At 45.7% G+C, this 6921-nt stretch overlaps 1 pseudogene; it reads right to left on the bottom strand.

Moving 5' to 3' along the window:
- Positions 1-4092: 4092 nt before the first annotated feature.
- LOC116458148 (U8 small nucleolar RNA) lies at positions 4093-4220 on the bottom strand (annotated as a pseudogene).
- Between the last annotated feature and the right edge of the window lie 2701 nt (positions 4221-6921).

Below are 6921 nucleotides of genomic sequence, written 5' to 3'. Positions count from 1 at the left end.
ATGACCAGACCAAGCCAGAGGTCTTTCATCTAGGCCATGTTTGCTGAGGGGTTGAGGACATGGATGGAATTAGTCAGGTTGAAACTCTTCATGAACAAGATAAATTGTAAGCAGTTAAGAAGGAAAAGACGCTGGAAGTGGTGGTTCACACCTGTAATCTTAGCACTTTGGGAGGCCAAGGTGGGAGGATCACTTGAGACCAGCCTGGGCAACATAGTGAGACACCATGTCTACAAACACTTTAAAATAAATAACAATATTTATTGTTAAATAAACAAATAAAAAAGGAAAAGAGATGGCATGTGCAAGAGTTGAGAGATTGGAGAGGAAAAATTACATGAAGGAACCAACATCTGGTCATAGCCATTCATTCATTCACTTATTCATTCATTGGTTCACTTACTCTTTTACTCCACACATATATCTCATGGTAAATAATATGGCCTCTGGGGTCAGACTGCTTACTCTTGACTTCCAGCTTCACCTCTTTCTAACCTTAAATATAAAAGTATTAAGAAACAGTATCTTCAGTTTGCTTCCAGAAACCACTTTCTTCATTCTGCCACCTCACTGGCTATTCTTTCACTGTTTCCTCATCATCTCATTTGTTGGAGTGCCCCTAAGCTTAGTCCTCAGATGGTTTTTTTCTCTCTGTCTACACTTACTCCCTGCAATCACATCCAGAAATATGGTTTTAAAATAACATTATATGCTGACTCTCAGATTTATTTCTGTAGCCTAGACCTCCGTCCTTGAGTGCCAGCCTTGTATATCCAGCTATCTACTCAGTTGTTCGCTTGAATATCTAATTGACATCTCACATTTTTATGTCTGAAGTTGAACTTCTGATCTCCCCCAGACCTTCCCTCCACACCACCGCACCACAGTCTCCTTTCAGTCTTTCCCGTTTTACAAAATGGCAGTTCCATCTTCTGGTTATTTGAGCCATAGACCTTAGAGTGGTCTTTCACTTGGATTTTTTCTCAGCCACTCTCCATCCAATCTATCAGCAAATCCTCTTGGTTCTACCTTCAAAATATATTCAGAATCTGACCACATCTCACTACCTACTAGACACCACCATCATCTCTTGTCTAGGGTGTTGCAGAGTCTTCCAGACTGTTCCTCCAGTTTCTGCCCTTGTCCTCTGCAACTTGTTCTCAGTTCATTGGCCAGAATAAACCTTAAAAATATTCATCTGATCTTGTTTCTCCTTTGCTCAAATCCTTTTGTTGCCTTTCTGTCTCCTTCAGAGTCAAATCCAAAGTCTTTACAATGGCCATCAAGGCCATGCTATTTCCCAGACATGGCTCCTATCCTGGTTCATGCTAGCCACGCCAGCTTCCTGGTATTTCTTGACCTTGCTAAGCATGCTCCCACCTCATGGCCTTTGCATTTGCTCTTCTCTGCTTGGAATGCTCTTCCCTCAGATGTATGCGGAGCTCATTCCCTTATTTCCTTCAGGTCTCTATGCCAAGGTCCCCTGATGAGTGATCTTCCCTGATCAGTCCCCTGATCTTCCCTGAGCACCCTCTATTAGCATCCTCTTGCTCCTATAACAACGTCCCACAAACTTAGTGGATTAAAAGTACACCAAATGATTATCTTACAGTTCTGGATGCCATGATCTAAAATTAAGATGTTGGCAGGGCTGGTTTCCTTGGGAGGCTTCGGGGGAGATGCCACTTCCTTGCCTTTTCAGTTTCTAGAGGCCACCTGCATTTCTGGGCTTGTGGTCCCTTCCTTGCATCACTCCAGCTTCCTGCTTCCATCATCACTGCTCTTCCTGCCTCCTTACGAGGATCCTTGTAATTATATGGGGCCCAGCTAAGCAGTTCTAGGATAATGTCATCTCAAAATGGTTAATTTAATCACATCTGCAAAATCCCTTTTACGATGTGACTTCATATATTCACAGGTTCAGAAGATTAGGACAGAGACATCTTGGGGGGCCGTTATTCAGCGATCATAATATATTTGATTCACTATATAAAATTATCCATGCTAAGCTACTCCATATTCTATAGTCTCTGTTCCTCTTTTATTTTTCTTCCTAGTACTTTGTCTCATCAGATGTTATATATTATTTACTAATTTGTAAGTTTTTGTCTCTCCAGACCCTAGGCCCTGCATGCGGTAGAGCAGGGATCCCCAACCCCCAGGCCACAGCCCCATATGGGTCCATGGCCTGTTAGGAACCAGGCCATACAGCAGGAGGTGAGCGGTGGGTGAGCGAGCATTCCCTCCTGAGCTCCACCTCCTGTCAGATCAGCCACAGCATTAGATTCTCATAGAAGCATGAACCCTGTTGTGAAATGCATATGCAAAAGATCTGGGTTGTGCACTCCTTATGAGAGTCTAATGCCAGATGATCTGAGGTGGAACAGTTTCATGCTCAAACCATTAACTCCTTCCCTGTCAGGTCCATGGAGAAATTGTCTTCCATGAAACTAGTCCCTGGTGCCAAAAAGGTTGGGGACTGCTGCCATAGAGTGTAAACTCTATGAGGAAGGGCGAAGTGACCCCCACTGATATGGTATGGCTCTGTGTCCCCACCTAAATCTCATGTTGAATTGTAATTCTCAGTGTTGGAAGTGGTGCCTGGTGGGAGGTGATTGGATCATGGGGGATGGTTTCTGATGGTTTAGCACCATCCCCCTTGCTGTTCTCGTGATAGAGTTCTTACGAGATCTGGTTGTTTGAAAGTGTGTAGCACCTCCCTCTTGTCTCTCTCTTCCTTGTGCTCCCGCCATGTAAGATATGCCTGCTTCCTCTTTGCCTTCTGCTGCGATTGTAAGTTTCCTGAGACCTCCCCAGCCATGCTGCCTGTACAGCCTACAGAACTGTGAGGCAATTAAACCTCTTTTATTTATAAATTATCCAGTCTCAGGTGGTTCTCTGTGGCAATGAGAGAACGGACTAGTATACCCACTGTCATGATCATGTGTGCTGTAAATATTTGTTAAAGGAATGAATTTAGTTTCTAATCTCAACAAGGGAAATATGGTGAGAAGTAATAGAAAATAAGAAAAGAGCCATAACAATGTATTTATAAGATACAATGGAAACCCAATCAGTCTACCTCGGGAGAGAATGCTGAGGGTAGCAGCCATGAGGTGGGGCTGGCCAGGCAGGATAGAGAAAGAGCAGAGCTCAACGGATCTAAAATTAAGGGGGCTTTGGGATGTTGAGCAAACACAGGGACCCCACAAATGTTGTTCAGCCAGGATAGAGGGTCCGCACAGACAGACCTGGACTAAAAAAAAACAGAAAGAAGCAGTCAGAGGGTGTATGTTAACTAACCACATCAGAATCCCAATCAGAAGGGTGATGTGTCTTGAGATGCTTTTACAGGTGCAGAGTTTAGGGGGATTTAAGATAAAGCAGGAAAAAGTAGGCAGGAAGCAGTTCTCCTTGTGGCATAGGATGGTGACTGCTTTGCTCAGGCTCAGCCTGCAACAGTGGTGGGACTTGATTCTGATTGCTGGGTCACAGGTGGGTGCTGCTGCCATCTGATCAGTCACTATGGTCTTCCACCTTCTGGCATGGGAAGAGACAGAGGGTGGTATGGGTAGGGCAAGACTCACTTAACAGCCCCTTGGGTGGTCTTAGGAGCATGTTAGCAGCAGTTATTTGTGTTTTGAAAGATTCTGCTAAGTGGACATAGAACAGTGTCATGGTTAAAGGCCTGACTGCTTTCAAATCCCAGCTCCACCATAGCTTAGCTGTGTGTCCTTGGAAATACATTTTGTTCTTTTATTTATCTTTTTTTTTTTTTGAGATGGAGTCTTGCTTTGTCACCCAGGCTGGAGTTCAGTGGCACGATCTCGGCTCACTGCAAGCTCTGCCTCCCGGGTTCACGCCATTCTCCTGCCTCAGCCTCACGAGTAGCTGGGACTACAGGCGCCTGCCACCACGCTTGGCTAATTTTTTGTATTTTTCGTAGAGATGGGGTTTCACCATGTTAGCCAGGATGGTCTCGATCTCCTGACCGCATGATCCACCTGCCTCAGCCTCCCAAAGTGCTGGGATTACAGGCATGAGCCACGGCACCCGGCCTACGTTTTGTTCTTTAAGAGATTGTCAGAAAGAATCAGATAGGAGCAATCAGGGTGTGTGAGACCTGATTATGAAGCAGACATTAATCATATCACGTGACTCCAATCATCATGTCCTAATACAGTCCTCCAAACAGAGGTAAGGATTATCCCACCTGACAATGGCTAAGTTCCTTGATGTCTCTAAACCTCAGTGTCCTCATCTGTAGGATGGGAATAATAATAGTACCTGTTTCTTAAATTCATTGTGAGGGTTAAATGAAGCAATGTGCAAAGTCTCCTTGAGTCTGTGATATAATATATGTGGGGTCTTATTATTTATCCCAAAGCAGGAAGCATCAGAGTTCTGGGAAGGTGACTTAACCTCACCTGCTCTTCCTCTCACACAGCCTTCCCACTCAGGTCTTCTGTGGATAGAGTTCATCTGATAGTTTTTTTTGTTGTTGTTATTGTTTTTTTTTTACCAGATGGAGACTTGCTCTGTCATCCAGGCTGGAGAGCAGTGGCATGATCTTGGCTCACTGCGGCCTCTGCCTCCTGGGTTTAAGCGATTCTCCAGCCTCAGCCTCCTGAGTAGCTGGGACCATAGACATATGCCACCACACCTGGCTAAGTTTTGTATTTTTAGTGGAGACGGGTTTTTGCCATGTTGCCCAGGCTGGTCTTGAACTCCTGAACTCAAAGCAATCCACCTGCCTCGGCCTCCCAAAGTGCTGGGATTACAGGTGTGAACCACAGCGTCTGGCCAATCTTCTTTAAATGCCTATTTAACACCCTCAAGCTTCAGAGACTCCTCTCCAGACCCCTACTTGGGGGAACCCCTCCCCACTACTTCCAGTGGTAATGGATTTCTGGTCCTCTGTCCTGTTCGTGCTCTGCAGACTCTGCTCTAAGTCTTCAATTGCAAGTCTGCATGCCTCTGCTCTGTTCAGGCTCCTACAAGCCCCACTGTGGGGAGCTCTGGTCCCTTTTTGGCTATGGGGAAGAGAAGCAAGAAAGGGCACCATGTTCTAGGAGTCACAGAGGGGTTGGTTTAGAGAATTTTAAGGCTGCTTTAGTTTTGGTTCTGTCTCTCCCTAGCAGCAAGGACTAAGGTCAGTTTTATGCTAAATTAACTAAATATATATATCACTCATCACACCCTAGCTATGGAGGGAACACTAATGCTTATATTATAGAATTATGAGGATGAAAACACTCTGAAAACTCTTAGGTAACATAAAAATGCTGACTTTTATTGTCTAACTTGGGATTTTCTACCTGAGCTTTGCTTTAGTAATGAAGTTGGGAACCTGCTTTTCTTACACAACATTTTTACAAATATCAAGACAACTGATGAACTCTTCTCTGACCACCTGAAATATGTATCCAACACAGTTCTTCCGAATCCTAAGCTTGTCCTGAGGATACCGCCTTTTCTATGAGCTGGTTCTCATGGCTTTGGTGCAGTTATAAGTCACTGGGTCACGTTTCTGCACTGCCTTGCAGAAATGCTCTGCTCAAGTTTGCCATGAGGTCCACAGCGGGAGCCAGGAGGTCAAAGGCACCAGAAGAGACCACAGCCTTCCTCCTAGCAAGGCTGGGAAGACCTGGTAGGCTAGCTGCCCTTTACTTTAGTCCTCATAGAAAGGCCACCAGAGACAAAGTATGAATATAGAAACAGAAGGAAGCTGGTTCCTTTGGGCATATCTGACAAGAGATTGGAAATACCTCTGCTACTAATTGGGGGCCTATACAAATGAGTGTCTCATTTCGATGTGTGGTCAAGAGTCAATGTAAGATTGCTAAGATGGGAGCTATGGCCTACCTGCTTTGTCTTCCTTGAGCCATAATAAATGCGTTTATAAGACACCATGGGGGCATAGGGAAGATATAGTCACTCTGCCAGGAGAGAGGTAGCAAGAGGGATGGGTTCGTAGAGGAAGAGACACTGAAACTCCTTTGCTTTGGGCTCCCAGGTCCCACCATGAAGGCTCACATCCGCACCAGTCCCCAGGCTAACCCAAGCATGAAGTGGACTTTTGAGGGGCCTCTTCCAGTCCCAAGATCATCTTGTAGCTCTGAGTTCCCTTGTGGCTCCCTGGGTTTCCTTCCCTGCCAAGCCCCAGGGCTACTGTCCTTAGGAAAGGCTTCTAGGTGGCTCCAGGCCCCTAGATCACACCTCTCAGCTACTTCTTCCCTCTCTGGACCCATGTTGGGCAAGTCCATGGGATAGGACTGTGCCTTGGCCCATGCCTAAGCTCTATTTGGTTGCCTGGTCCCCACAACCTTAGGTCTCTTCTAGGACTGGAGCTCTATCATGAGCCCCAGTACAGTGAAGAGGACTCTGCTGCTTGCCTGGTTTTCTTCCCAGCATCTCCTAGGGGATGGCGTTCTGTCCAGGTTCTCTGTCACCACACCATGCCTTCCTGTTGAGTCTCTGCTGCCTCATCTTGGGCTCCATGATATCAACCACTTTCTGGACTGTGTCTGAGACTCTTGGAGCTTAGGATGCTGCACCTCATCCCAGCCCATCATCTCCCAAATCAGATTTTGCCACCAAATCAGTTGAACCAGTGCCTGTCCCTTCCTAGTAAACAAGTTTGGTGCCACTGTATAAGTCAGGGCTCTCCAGAGCCTGACTAATAAACAGAACCAATAGGATAGAGAAAGAGAGAGACCGATTTTAAGGAACTGGCTGATGTGATTATGGAGACTGGAAAGTCTAACATCTGTAGAGCAGGCCAGCATGCTGGAATTTTGTTGTGGAGTTCATGCTGCAGTCTTCAGTCTGAAAATCTGCAGGCTAGAAACTCAGGCAGGACATTTATGCTGTAAACTTGAGGTCCCGTTCCTTCTTCTTCGGGAAACCTCAGTCTTTGTT

Source organism: Hylobates moloch, unplaced genomic scaffold, assembly GCF_009828535.3.
Source record: "Hylobates moloch isolate HMO894 unplaced genomic scaffold, HMol_V3 SCAFFOLD_18, whole genome shotgun sequence".
Taxonomy (NCBI): Eukaryota; Metazoa; Chordata; class Mammalia; order Primates; family Hylobatidae; genus Hylobates; species Hylobates moloch.
Note: the sequence above shows the minus strand (reverse complement) of the source record. Positions and strands in the feature narration are given on the sequence as shown.